Here is a 16,101-nt window from a genome sequence, read left to right on the forward strand (position 1 = left end):
TAGAAAAAGGCTACGGGATGCATAGACACCCAATCAGCCGACGAATTTACAAAAGGCTACGGGATGCATAGACACCCGGTCGGCCAATAAAATCACAGAAGGCTATGGGATGTCAAAGGTGCCCGGTCGGTTGACGGATTTACGAAAGGCTATAAGGCGCTGAAAAGGCGTGGCCAACTAATAAACTCGCGAAGGCACAGAATCTAACGTCGCTCTCTATCTAAAATAAGAATAGCCGCATTTAATATACGTTTCTTTCCATTTAAAAAGAGAAGGGGGAACATGCGCTTTTGACATACGCCCTAGCAAAACCCACTAAGGCAAAACACGATATCGCTCTCTATCTAAAATAAGAATAGACACGTTTAATATACGTTATGTTCCATCTATAAAAGGAAGGGGGAATAAGCGCGTCTGACATACGCCCTAGAAAAACCCACCAAGGCAAAACACAATGTCTATCTCTATCTAAAATAGAATAGGGGCGCTTAATATACGCGGGTAATAGGCGCGTTTGATATACGCCCTAGCAAAACCCACCAAGACAGGACACAGCGCCACTCTCTATCTAAAATAAGAATAGGCGTGTTTAATATACGTTGTGTTTCATCTAAAAAGAGAAGGGAGAATAGGCGAGTAGCCACACATCACCAAACATAAACCTAGCGTAATCCTGACGACGTTGGTTAACACATTTTACACAAAATAATCAAGATACTCCGCCGCGCAGATCAAAGGATTTTATGTAAAACATAATAAAACAGAATTAATGACAAACAAAGGTTTAATCAAAGAAAGCGCGAAATACAGTCTCCAAACTTAAAAGCAATATAACATACCACATAGTTAAAGTATCCGTAAAAAAAATAAGTATACAACAAATTTGTCCAAAGAAAAGAAGATGCGCGAAATAAATGAACAGTAAAAGGAAGAAATAGGAAATGAAAACAGAGCACATCAAGTAGACTGGAACATGGACCACTCATGTCTTTCTTCTCAAGCTTCACGTGAACCTTCCCCTTCGCGATCTCCACCTGCTGGGCAGCGACGGCCGCTACCCCCACACTGACGGTAAACTGGTTTAGCGCTAACTTCTTATCAGAAGTTATCTTGGGAAGGTGAACTAACTCCTCCTCCAACTTAGCAATTTGGCCCGGGAGGTGCACACATGGGTCATTATGATCCTTCACCTTCGTCAGCAACTCGTCCAACCATTTTACTTGAAAGTTGAGGTTGATCGCGGCACGAATGGTAGTCTCCCAACCATGTAACACGCTAGTGTCAATAGGAACATCCTTCACCCGCCTGAGGTGGTCAGCTAACTCGAGAAGATTCTTATTCATATAGCATAAAGTTCGCATGTCGAGGAGACCCTCCTTTACCATATGACCGCCGTCGCGCTCCACGATATCCCTATAAGTGGAAACCAAGGCAGATGGCACCCAAAAGTCATGAACCAGTTTATAAGCGGTAGGATCAACACCAACCTCGAAGGCATCTACCACTTCCGAAAAACGAAACTTCGTGTCCTGAGTGATCGATAGCGGGTCAGAAATGTTGGGGCATCTCTTCGGATGGTCAACTAACGCAGAGTTATTACCATATAACCGAGCGCGTTTTACAGACCCATCACCAGGGTTCACGCGCCTCCCACCTTCGATGATAGAGACCTCATGCTTCCCATATTCTTTACGCTTGTGACCCATATCCTGGAAAGCGGTACATACGCAAGAACGAAAAAAATGATGATGATGGGTAAGCGCTAACAAACGTATAAGAGCGCAGTGTATAAGGAAAGCACCAATGATAAAAAAGATCAGGAAAAGAAGAAACCAACCTCAAGAATAAGCGGGGGATCACAAGGCTTCGGATGAGACACTGAAGAGGCAGAAGAAGACCCGAAATCACTCGTAGAGACTGCAAAACAAAGAATAAATAACATTGTGAAGAGAAACTCAGATATATAAGTTAAAAAAAAAGGGAAGACAAAAGGATGACATTAAATAAAGGTACACGTGCCAAGCATAGAGTGAGTAACCACCTTCAGAATGATCTGGTTGGGATGCCATGTGAGCTGAGGACCCACCTAAAACCGACCGGTTCGACCAAGAAGGACTTAGCGAATGTAACACGTAACTAGGAGACTCCAAATCTTGGCCCTTAACATGAAGGGTTTCTGCCCGCAAAGGATTAACAGATGATATGTGAAGGTGCGAAGATACCCAACCAGCCCCTTTAGACAGTTTAACACCGAGATTTTGCACAAGATCCACGAATGAAGGGGTCGGGCTACCACTAGTACCTCGTTGGGACCGTGACGGACTATTCTGCCAAGCCTGTACGGGACGCAGAGACAGAACATCAGTAGAAGAACAAGGACGGGGAATGGACAACTTAGCCGCTTCCCGTTTAGTCTTCTTAGCAAGGCTCTTCTCATACCAATCACTCATATGAATGTTGAGATACTCCTCCATTAAAATAAGAGGACGCCTTCCATCCCACGGGATTGGACAAAGTAGATTCATGAGACTGTAGGATTCACCCCCTTTTTACTAAAAAAAAAATAACAAAGAGAAAGAAATATAACAAAATCAAAAGAAATCCATGTGGCGCTGGCAAACTAGCAGCAGGCTTCGGATCTGGAGTATAGGAGGCTTCCGGTGGGAAGAAGGATTTATCCCTTTCTTCTTCCTTATGGGCTCGTGACCCTCAGGGGGATCCCAGGAGGTCACCAGCGGATCCATAGGGCGACCCTTAGTACCCGATGTAAGACCTTTTTTCTCGGATATACCCTCATCAAGCTTAATCCGACCAGAGGCGTGTAAAATACGAAGATCCGCGGAGGACAAATCAGGAGGAGAAAATGAGTCAAGCAAAAGAATGTTCAAGGCTCGGCGAAGAATGAGAATCTGATATCCATGAGCCAGCTCGGTAATCGCCAGAGGGCGCTCGAGAACATGCTGCTGGAAAGAGAAATTAATTCCTAGGTTGCTTAGGCGTGTTGGTCCTTTGAAGACAAAACGACCAAAACTGGCAATGATATTTGCAATGTCGGATCCGCTCCAAGGAGGGAAGCTAGAAGGAGCCCCCTGATCAAACCCAACTTGTCGAGCCACACGATCATGGATATAGGACATAGCAATGAACTTACCAGCGTAAAATCAAGAAGGTAAACAGGTAACACCGCCATCACCGAATCCAAATCTGACTCTGGCAAGGATTGCGTTGAATCCAATCCCGTTCCCTCCAACGGCAAAGTGAAATCATAATGCCCCGAACCTGAACGACCATCATGGTAAGGGAAGGGCTTGAAGTCCTTGTCTACGTCCATGAATTTAGTTATATCACCCTTGGGAACCTTCCCTTTACCATTCCAGAGAGCCATCCGCGGATAACCATAGGTGACGATGGTCTTACTAACAGTACCATCGTCCTGTTCAACATCCTCCTCTCGATGAACTACTAAGACGTGTGAGGATCGGGAGCATACTCGGGGAGGTGTTCTCAAGACCACACTTGCATGAAAGAGGAAGGAATATAAGTCTCAACCTTGTGAACCGCTGTAGTAGGGTAAAAAAATGATTCTGCTGGAAATGGTAAATTTGGGTGTGCCGCCGAGAAACAAATATAAACCCTAAACAAATGTATTGCACATGAGTACTTTAGATTCGAGAGATCAATCTGTACAATTCTGTCCTAAACCAATAAATGGCCGTTCCAGTCTTGCTTCGGTCACAAAATGAAGGAGAAGGGTTGATTTTAGGGAGGGAAGCGAAGAAGGTGTTGAGATCATAATGGTTAACTTTAAAGGTGTGGTTGTTTTATGACTTGTATCAGAATGTGGAACTTTCTTGAAGAATGTAAGCTATCAGTTCTTTTTATGTTTTCTGGATACTTGTATTGATAACCTTTGTTTTTTGAAATAGGTTGAAAACCTATTTATACAAGTCATAGTTGAACGCACCCTGATCTCATAGGAAGTCGAAGTAGTTGAGTGATGAAGAAGTTGGGATCATGTAAAATGTTGAAAACCACATCCCTACTATGGGGGGAAGACAGGTCGGTTTACACCCACTACTTCTCTGCTTCCACTAACTGTCCGCGTTTCCTGACACTTTCTCATAATGAGCGTGTTGCACGCCGCACGCTGTAAACCTCCAAACCAATACCCTGATGAACATCCCCCAGTTTGTGACATGATGTCTCGAGTATTTTGTAGAAAATATGCAGCAGGCTGCCGAGTGGGTCTTGCCTGCGAGACCTAATTATTTTGACCAATCACGCGCAAGCTAGGCGGCGGGCGGTCATATGTTACACGTCAAGTTGTGAGACTTTCCGCAAGAAATAGCATGTAATGCTTTTAGGTTAAATAATTAAGTTATTTTGGGAAATTGATATTTATAAAATATTGTTTGTAATTGATGCATGTAAAGCATCGCTTTTAAGCAAGCAGCTCAAAATTATCGATGCTCATGAAGCATCGTTGTATAGATCCTATCTTGGTTAGTCGCGGAACTCAATGTCTTAAAAGAAGCGCGGCCGGCCATGTTCAGGAAGCTTCCAGGAGCTATTCATGTACATCAAAGGTGAGACGGTCGGTCATTATAGGAGAGTGGTGGCTGGTAGCCATTTTGACATCCTATTGGTCGGCCTAAATTAGATCTAGACCGGTTAAATTGGCTAGCCAAATTGGTTGGCCGAGATCATTTGCGGCAGTAATGTGTTGTTGTTGAATTACTTAAGACTCTTATGAGTAGGGCGACCAACTAACTTTGGGCAACCACCAGGAGCCATATAGATAGGCTAAGGATTGGACGATCAGTTCTTATGGAAGAGGGGCTGCCAGCGATCACGGAGGAATCTCATTGGTTCCCCGAAATCAGATCTAGGCCGGTCGATTCAGCTGGCGAAGTTGGATGGCCGAGATTGCTTTGTGGCAGTTATGCGCTGCCATTGGTCGATCTTGAGGCTTTTAAATCCGTGTGTCCAACCTACTTTGAGCTAACGGTTTTAGGTGTTAGCTGCGGGCTGGGATCAATTTGATTTTCTAAGGCTAAAGGCGAGCCGCTGGTGAGCATATCGACACTTCATTGGTCACTCAAAATGAAATCTAAGTCATCCAGCTAGGCTGGCTAAGTTGGACGACCGCGATGAATTTGATACTGCCATGGCCAGTCTTAACTCATTAAACCCTTTGTTCAATAACACAACTAGCCTATTTTTAGCCAGCCATTAGGGTTGTTGCTGGCGAGTTAGGAGAATTCCGATTGGTTGGAATAGTAGTGGGCCCACCGGTGAACGTCATGGAGCTTGTTTGGTCACGCTAGGAGGAGGCCAAGCTTGTTAAATTTGTCGGCCAAATCGTGCGGTCGTGACTTTTTTAAGACTGACATGGGCAGCCTATGTTCGATTCCTTAAGGAATTAGGTGCGCCGACCAGCCAACTTCCAACTTTAATTAAAATTGTAGACTGCGCATTTAGAACGACTTTATTGGTCGATGGGAAAGAGGGGCCGGCAGGCAGAAATATGGGAATGGTCGTCCGATGGTACGGCGACGCCAGCTAGGCCGAAACGGCCGATGGTACGGTAGCGCCAGCTAGGCCGAACCGGCCGTCGAAGTGGCGCGGCCGCGTCCCTTTTGATGCTGCCTTTTCCTGCCGCAATTCCTCTTTATTTCTTGTTTTTCGAATTTTGGTAGGATTTTGCTCCTACTAGTCCATGGTGTATCAATCTCCTACCTTACCTAGATTTGGTCTCGACCAATAGGGTTCGAGATATTGCGCAGGCCGTAAAAACCTAATTTTTGTAAATTGGTAAAATTAGGTTTAAAAAATTGAATTTTGTGAGCTGTCACAAAATTAATCAAATTTGATGATTTCTGTGTGTTGGCACAAAATCACTAATTTTATTCTCGAAGAGCAGCGCAACGTGCTTCTGAATAAGTACTTTCATGCAGATCTTAATCCTGACACTTCGGGAGATTCATGCTACTCAGCGGTGAGTGAACATTAATCGTCAATATTAAGAGTTTAGCTGGGGAACATAGCATAGCAAAAAAAATACTCAGCAAGCCATACATTAGTGAATAATGCATGCGAGAGATTAAATACTCATTAGGCTCTATACTAGTGAACAATTCATCTAGGAGCTTGAGTTTCAATACAATATGAAGAGCGGCATAGGCACTCATCATATTTTAATATATTCTTCAGACTCCTTGTGAAATATGGACATATCAAGGTCTATTATTTCTGACACCGGATAGACAAGCTTTTACAGTTTTCTCCCTAAACTAAAAACCAACATCAACATACGCATTAACTATGCGAATGTCATGGTAGAACAGATCCAAATGACGGTATAGGCCGCCCAAGAATATTGGCGCGAGAAGAAAAGAAACACCCCGAGACAACATCACGGACATCGAAAAAAGCTCACTCTTGATGGTATCCTGAGGGCTGTACTCGAACACATCATGACAAAGCCAGAGAAAAATATAAGCCGCCAATTCAGCGCAGGGATTCTTCTCTTTCCTAAGGGGAGGCATAACCTTTTTATCAATCATCTGCGGAGCTCAATACTTGATCCAAAGGGGGAAGGAGTCGCGTCGATTGCGTTTGATAACCATTTCAGGACTTGTCCGCACTGAGGTAATCGGTGAGTCATGAATTGCTTCATAAGCGCGAGTGGAACTGGCAAGCAAGCGCTCCCCGCAGGGCGCGACGAAGAAGATTTCTTATCCTTGACTACTTTAGCTTTTCCTTTGGCCACAGACGACAACCTCTCCTCCTTGCAGACGCTTGCAGCGTTTCCTTTACTTCCTCGACGTGCTGGCAGCTGATCTTTTCTCACCTGCTCGTTGCGAGAATCGTCTTTACAATCTAACAGATAAGCCTATAACTTCTTGTCTTAATCATTTAGAGCCTAGAGACGGTGGCCTCCTCATATGAATGATTACCATAGATGGGCAATCCTGTGAGGACGACCACATCCTCTAGAACTATGGTGGCTTCCCCCACGCAAAGAACTGAGGATGGACGGAGGACGCCCAACGGCAAAAAAGCCGCGTCATGTCACGCCTACATCTAACTACTTCTCGCTTAAGATACAAATTTATAGCTTCATCAATACCCACTAAGAGAGGAACAGTTGCATGATTCGGGTTGGAGCGAATGTAAGACGTCCAATGCGGCCATATGGCATGTGTCGCGGATGAGGAATGAATCTCAATAGCAGGGAGATCATAATCTCCACGTTTAATAGTCATACGTGGAACCTTCTTAAACAAAAAGGTGTATAAAGTATTTACCTCGGGATACATGAGCCATTCGGGAGCAGGAGGATAGGGTAATACATAGGGATTGAGAAGGCGTGGAACAAGGACGTCATCCATAGGAAGAACGCGCTGACCACCACGGAGGCCTCTCAGTTTCAATGCGCACTTCAGAACGGGGGTGTTTGTGATTTCGCGGATCGTTTATGACTCGTCATATACTGGTAATGGTATGTGTAACTCTTCCTGAGCCGCGTACTCAGTTTCCTCGGAGTCAGCGCTCATCATTTCCTCGAACTCAGCTTCCTCCTCCTCGGATGAACTACTACTGGTAGAGTTGATATACATGGCACATATAGGGTGTGTTCAAGATGAAGTGAAAAGGAAATGACAAGGTAAAAAAAAAAGGAATGAATGATCCAGCAAGTCTATATATATGTGATCTCGAGACTCGAACGCCGTGATTATAATGGGTAGGAAAATACTAAAAGAAACTGTAAAGTTTCTCACACGTCGCGGAAGACCAACCGTCACTTAAAAGACGTGGGATTAATAAAAGGAACCCCATTCTCTCCATCCAAAAGGAAGATATGCGCACAAAGAACCGGTTGACTATCGGGTCATTTAACAATTAACCCAATAGTCAGGGTACTAATGTTGATACATGAAACTTATTATCCCTTAATATGGTTAGGGATCCCCTATGGTGAGCCAAAACCAACATGAAACATGGGGACTTGGCGAATAAATCCCAAGTCCATTAAGAGATATCCATGAGGAAGAGAGGATGAGGAGGGAGTTGAGGGAAAATGAGAAGGTTATATTAGAAAGAATGACATTAGTGGTAATTAAGGAGGTTTAGGACATGTGGCATGATGTCATAAAAGGAAGGCCTTTTGGAAAAATCTATAAAAGGAGGTACATAGTACAATGAAAATCAAGTTCTCTCTCGTACCATTCCTAGGAAGTGTTGTCATTAGGTGTGACTAGGACGGGTAGAACCAAAATCATATTCACCCCTCTCCAGGTACGTAAACTAAACTTGATTGACACAAGATCAAACTCATGTCTATATGTTCAGATTAATACAAACACAAAAATTTATGTCTTTTCAGTGTTCGCCCCGCTCTGATACCCAACTTTTTCGTTGGGGAACCTATATAGACAATCTTTGTGCAATCTATACGTTCGGCTACGAAATTGTATATAAGATAGTTTTAACAAGGTAAACCTGGTATATAAACGAAATGTACACGAACCAAATTCTAACAAGAATAAATCTTATAGTCTATATTTCAAAAAACAAATTCAACAAGAACGAGCCTTGTAGGTTCTTTACAGTTGAGTTTATACCATTTAGGTTTAACTACGTATAACTTGTTATATTTAAGTTATAAAGATAAAACAATATAATACCTAAAAGAAATAACATATACACTTTTGTTAACGAGTAAACTACAATCTTGTAGAAAACCCAGGGACCTAGTCCATATTGAACACACACTGATTTAAGTTGTCACACCAATTACTAACTACCAGATTTCACACAAGATGTACTACATGTTTCAGTTGTATTTGTGCACCTGTAAAACTCCTAGAAGAACACTGATTCTCTTTAGGAATTGCTATTGTAAATATTCTAGCAGAACACCAATTCTCTTTAGAAGATGCTCTTGAAAATCTTTTTAATTCTCTTTGTAAGATGCTCCTCAACAATTAGGGTTTACACGTCTCATAACCCAATTGATTCTCCCTCACAAGATCACTTAGAAATAATCTAGAATTATCTTGATCTATCAAATCTAGGGTTTACGAAAATCACCTAGATGTATGTTCCATAACTATCAAAGAAGATAGCTTTCCCATGATTAACGATCCCAAGTAAAGTCTTCACAATCTCGCTCTTGTTCGTGAAGAACAAAGATATGGAAAACAACCTTGTGCAATCGCACACCATTTTCCAACGGATAGTTTGTGTGGCTACATGAAACCTCTATTTATAGTGAATGATCAAGGCTAGGTTGCTTAGATACAAAGCTACCTTGAATAAGAAAGGAAACACCAAGTATTTGACTTAAAAAGACCGTTAGTCACATATTTACGGTTTCAGTTCGCTAATTGTTTCCAAAAGTTTGCATACAATTTCCTATTCGGGAAATCAACCCTCGCCACACATATAAGTGTTTTTTTAATAAATCACTCATAACTTCTTCATTACAACTCGGAATTGAGTGATTCTTGACTCGCTGGATTCGTATTTTCATTCACTACGTACAACATGAGAAACTTTGCAGGGAAAAATATCATTATGATTAAATTCTTGGGTATAAATATCCTCAAGTGTATACATACTTGTATATTTACCGTCATAGGAATTGTTCCATAGAGTGAGCACTTTTTTGAGTAGATGGAGAAGTAGAATAAACAAGAAAATCAAGCATTTGTTACTAACCTTTAATGAAGTTATCGTAAATGTCTTTGTAAGTCTTCAATCTCCAGTCTTCAAGGATAGCTTTGATTTTATACTACTTCTTAAAACTAATATAGTTTGAAACTGATTTTAGTGGACCAAATCAAGAATGTGTTTTGGCATCTAAATTTGACAACTGACTTGACATACTAACGCCAGTGAGTTCATCGAACAATGATCTAACAGTTAATAGAAAAAATCTAATTGACTCTGGCGAAAGCCTTTGACATGTCAATTTTGTATTCCTAGCCCCCGATTTTTTGTTCTCATCTTTTTTAACGAGTGAGCTACCTCATGGGCTACTACGATGTTATCTAAAATCTGTATAGAAAAGATAAAACCAGATTGAAATGGTGAAATCATTTTTTTCTAGATGCATCTTAAGTTTGTTGGCCAATAAGTTTGACGAAATCTTGTAAGGAGTATCACTCAATCTTATAGGTCTGAAGTCATTTGAATTTTTAGGTTTTTTATTTTATGGTTTAAGAATATGAAAGTTTCATTTAACTTTAAATTTTATAGTTTTTGTTTAAAAAATATCTTGGATCAGTACCACCATATGTGGACCTACTAATTCCCAATTTTGTTTGAAAAAATTGTCGGGAACTTATCAGCACCTGGTGATTTATTTGGTTTCAATCTTTCACAACATTCTAAATTTTAGTTGAAGTAGGTATAATAGTGAAGTTTGTTATTGTCTTGTTCAGCTATGACTTTTGGTATTAGGTTCATAAACTTTGGATCCTCTTTACAATTTGTTGTAGTAAACAACTCCGTGAAATTGTTTCCTAATTGCTCAGCTATTAAGGGTGTCTTTGTTACCACCTCTCGGTCTGAGATATTAAGCAATCAATTTTGTTTTTTTTAAGAAACCTATTATAGGGGCTCCAAGAAAAGAGATTTGAGGGATCCTAAGGATTCAAATATCCTGCAATGAAGATAAAGGGACCTAATTCATAAAAAAATTACTAAAATACTCTTAATCTATTAAATATTGAAACCTAAAACTAATTTGTTTTCATTCCTCTCCTTTTAATTCTTCCATTATCTTCTTCACCATCATGTTCATCGCCTATTTCTTCGATTAATCGTCAATTCTCAAAATAATTCATTATCGATTAACACCACTTAATTCACCCGCAATGACTTTAACAAGGTAAAAATCAAAAAACCCATCTTATTTCATTGGTTTTAATGCATGGATATGCGGAATCGATCGAATTAGGTTTTTGAAAAAACTGTTTCAGAACTGTCTACGGTTTGGAAGTATGAATTTTCCCAACCGTAGACAATACTACGGTTTGGTTTCCCACCCGTAAGTCATCTACGGTTTGGAGTTCTTAACTTCCAAACCGTATATTCTGGGTTCAAAAATCCTATGATTTGAAAAAATCATACTTCCATACCGTAACTTCTACCTGCGGTTGGTTCGATTGAAGTTTCCTCACCGTAGGTTAGCTTACGGTTCGAATTTGGGGGTTTTCAAAAGCAAAAATAAGTGATGGGTTTTCTTAGTTTTTTCTTTTTGTGATCGTCATCTTCATCGCGACGGGAGAAGAAGAAGAGAGAAAGAAGAATAATAGGGTTTTTTTATGATTATCATCTTCATCATGATTTATGAACGAAAAGAGAAGGAAAAGATAATAGATTTAGTTTTTTGTGTATGATCATCATCTTCATCATGATTTATGAATGAAAATAGAAGGAGAAGATAATTAATTTAATTTTATAATTCATGGAGGTTATTTTAGCCATTACAAAAAATAGTTGGATATGGAGTTTTGTTGATTACTATTTCATAACCCGATTTTGTCATCTTGTGAGCCTCAAAACCCAATGTTTGGAACCCCTATAATAGGTTTCTTTTTTTAAGTGGTTTTAATGTGGAAATTCTTAGCGTTTATTTCTCCTAATTTAACCATATTATCTCTTGATAATTGTCATCCCGTAAACACCTCTCTCCTCTTTCTCTCATCTTTCTCTACTCCGCCTCTTTTAGAAAAAACCCTAAAAAACCATCTTCTTCAATGGTAGCACACACCATTAGAGAGTAAATCTTAGGACCACTTGGGGGTGAAAGTTAGATCATGAGTTAGGGATTACGGATCTGGGGAAACTGATGGAAGTAACCATTATTTTGCAGGGTACAATCTTTTTTTTTCTAGTTTTCTTTTCTCTTCTTTCTTCTTATATTTTTTAGATCGAAATTTTGTCTGTCTTTACTAAGATGAGTTCGGTATTTTCGTTTATAACCAGATTTTAATTTTCTTTTAGTGCTCTTTGTTTCTTCTCCTTTCCTTCTTTTGATTTCGATTGGATTATAATCCTGTTTCTCTTTTCTTTTGTTTTGTTTTCTCTATCTATTCTTTCTGCAAGCAGTAAAACTGGTTTTCTTAAAATGGGATTTTAAAGGTGGATCTCTGAAAAGAGGGATATTGAAAAGAAAAGAAAAAAATCTCAATAGTTTGTTTTTTAGAATCTGGAATACAACTTTAAAGTTCTCTTAAGTTTTTTAAATGGTTTTAATTTTTGTATGATTTCTCCCTTGATGTAGATCTATCGCTTGTATGCTTAGGTTGTCAAGTTTGATATCTCTCTTATGCTTGCTATTTATTGGGTGAATGATTCTCCGATCTTGTTATAATCTCCTCTTTCTCTTCTTTCTTTTGATCTAGACATGGGGCTCTTTGATTCTGAGTTTTAGTATGGGCTCTAAATTTGAATCTCTTAAAGTAAAGTTCTTGTTTAAGAAGGAAAATGAAAATCTTCTTAATAGTTTGTTCCCTAAAACCTTTGAATATGATTTAGTTCTTTCTTCTTTGTTTCAATGGAAGAATTCTTTTCTGTATCCTATATTAGACTTATTTCATGTTCTTTTTTGTCTCTGAAGTGGGCATCTCTCTTTACCCCATACCTCTCTCTAGTAGTAGTCTTCTGGAAGTTTCTATTGTTTTCTGATCTAGGTGGCTTAGTCCTTCTAATCCTTCTTATGATTTATCTTGATGGATTTATAGTTTCTTGTTCTCTTTTGGTTGCGTCATCATCTCTCTTCTCTTTCTATTTATATCTTGATTAATGGATGGTTGCTGGTGTTGTATGTTGGGTTAAATCCTTTACCTCTCTTTGAGTTGTTTCATGTTGTCTTTCTCTCTCCCTTGAAGCTTGATTGTGATGGGGTTAAAACATTTTTGGACCTTGCTCTTCTTTGTTCCGCTTTCTGTCTTGCTTTATGTGCATGTATGCAACCTTATCTCATGTTTGTTTCTGCTTTCTTGTTAAGTTTTTGCTTGCCGTTTTTGTGGTTTGTTATGCCTGAGAAATAATGGTCAAAATGAAGAACTATCCTCAGTTTCCTACCCTAGCTCAGTTGATCTGACCAAACCCCCAGGTAAGTCCATCCATAGCATCCTTGGCATCTCTCATTTCGTTTATAATCTGATTTTTTTTTTTAAATTTCCCTAACTTTCTTTGCATTTCAAGCGTGTTTTGGAACCTGTAGTTGATAACTCTTGTTCCCAAGGTTTAAAGACTCCTAGCAAGAAAAAGCGACAGGATAAAATCACAATTTGGTTTGGCTATACAGGGGCCCTCTTCTTTCTCTCTCTTCTATTTTAATTTTTTCATTTGTTAACCTGGTTGTAGTATTATGATGCATGTTATTCAGGTTCACTAGCGTCTGCAATTGCTTAGTATCCGTTATTATCTTTATCTTACCTAATTAGAATATTATTAGTTGACTCTAGTTTGCTCCTTTCTTTTTTTTACGCGAAGTTATCTGCATCTTTTCCCTGGACCAGTTGAGAACATTAAACTAGGCTTTTATTTTACACGCATCTTGTACAGTTCTAATTTTAGTTTCTTTTAGTTTTAGAAATTTCGATTTGGTTACTTTAAAAATGTATTGTGTCTATGTAAGGTTGGTGTGTTATTTAAACTACTTTTGTTTTTCTTCTTGGAATAGGAAATTGAATGCTCCTGTGAAACAACATGATGCTGAGATCAATACTTGCTATGTTCTATATGGCTGCATCTTTTCGAAGAAGCAACTCTCAACAACCAAATCTTCGACTGTGGAAAAGGCTATACCGTCATCCTCGGTCATTAAGAAGAGATCTCTTTCCTGTACATGCCGTCGTGACACTTTTATCAGACTCGTTTATGATAGAAGGGCTCAGGAAACCTTTTTGATAGTTCTATCGCGAGCAAAGACGCTCACTCTTCACAATTTGCTTGTGAAATCATACATATTGCCAGTATTAGAAGACTACTCATTGGGTACCGATGGAGAACGAATGCTTCCTAGGTTATTAAAGATTTACAAATATTGTGATTATTCTTGAAATTTTAGTTTTAGATTCTTCTTTAGGACTCATCGCGTGGTGCTCTTTTTCTTCGTCAAGGTTTTCTCCCTTTGGATGTGGGTTTTCCTTGTCAAGGTTTTTGACGAGGCAACATATACGTGTCCAACACCTTTTGGTGGTTTTATCTTTTACCTTTTATTGTCTACCATTTACTTTTCTTGTAATACCTTTAATACCGATGTAACCACGGCTTCTAACGCCATAAGCTACTCTGTCGAATGAAATACCTAATTTATAAAAAAAAAAAAATCTCTTGATAATTGTTTGGTCATTGCTTCTTGTGAGTCATAATTAAGTGGTTTTAAGGTGGAAATTCTTATCGTTTCTTTCTCCTAATTTAACCATATTATTAAGTGGTTTTAATGTGGAAATTCTTAGCGTTTCTTTCTCCTAATTTAACCATGTTATCTCTTGATAATTATTTGGTCATTGTTTCTTGTGAGTCGTAAACAAGTGATCCCATGTCGGCTGGGAAGTTGGCTCTCCCTTTCCCCGTGTAAAAAAAAAGTGAATCCAGAGTGTGGAAAACGTCAAGGATCGACTCCGCCTATGTATCTTCTTCCTGTACAGCTTGTCTTCATCCAGGATAAAGGTAGCTACAGGTTTGGCGAGCCCATGTAAAACTCAGCCACATCTTTATGGATGAAAACAAAAGGATATTATGATAGGCGTTACCCTCTATACAACGGGTCATGCTGAAATAAGCGAGACGAGCCGTTTTCTTGGTTTATATTTTGGCCTCCATCTCCAAACTACTCAAACTTGTTTGGGAAAAAATGGTTTAGTTCTCGGTGTACGAATCGTCTCAGTGTGGTATAATTGCCATTCGTAGTTGATGACTGCCCTATCTACTCTCCCATGTATGTTCTTATTACCTTGTCCAATGATTATTCCATGTAAAGTCACTGTCTTTATATCCTAAATCAACCGGTTCTACCCTTTCCAGTAATCTTTTGAAAGGTTCAGCCGGGGGAGGAGCCAGCCCAGTGCAAAGGTGTGCACTTGCACCTCCAGCTCAATTTGCTCCAAAACGTATTTTAGGCCCAATTAAAGACACAAGGGTATTTGCAAGCCTAATTTTGCTATCTTACACCTAAAAAAAAAAATTATCCCAAAGTAAATTTTTGCACCCCCGGACTTACAAATCTTGGCTCCTCCCCTGTTCAGCATCCAAATTATTGAACAGTAAACCTCCTTGTTTGTTAGATTGGTCAAGCACCTGATTGAAATCCCCTTTTTATGATAGTCCATATAAACCAAATTATTAAAATCCCCTATTACTACCCATGGCATTTTATTTTGTGTTGCTTTGACAGAGGTGGACTATCATAAAAAGCAGTTACTAGCCATTTTATCATATTTAAATTCCACTGGACTCTCGAAATGGAATTCATCTACCAAGCTAAAGCCAAACTTCCTGCTTTGCCTACCGGGTTTACCAGATGAGTAGTAATAGATTTTTCATAAAATGTCTTTGTGACTTGGTTTCAGAGATGAAAAGCACACCGTTTTAAAGTTTTGACAATGTGATTTACATGTTGTCTAGTTTTTTATTGCCACAACCCTGTGCATTCCATGCTATACTTCATAGTAGAACTAGTGAGAGTTTTCAATAATACAAATTATATACAGCTTTAGTTTACAACAGATAAGATAATTAGATCATTTATATATGGTGACCTAAATGAACTGCATAAGAAAAGAAACATTAAGCCCTAAGTTTAACGCAGAGAGCCAAAGAGAAAGCCTACACATTTGAGGATCTCAAGATGTAAGAGACAAGAATGTGGCTCTAGTCACTGCACCTTTCTAGACTAAAACCACATTCAATGATATTATGGTAAGAATCAGCTAAGACTTCAACTATAAGACTTCGATGATTGCAGTCTTCAGATGGTGCATCTGAATATAGTGAGGAATCTTACCATAATATCACCTAACTTTACCAAGGATAAGATCACCAGTTTCACAAAACAACTTACCATAGGAGAAAAAA

Source organism: Papaver somniferum, chromosome 7 (genome assembly GCF_003573695.1).
Source record: "Papaver somniferum cultivar HN1 chromosome 7, ASM357369v1, whole genome shotgun sequence".
Classification (NCBI taxonomy): Eukaryota; Viridiplantae; Streptophyta; class Magnoliopsida; order Ranunculales; family Papaveraceae; genus Papaver; species Papaver somniferum.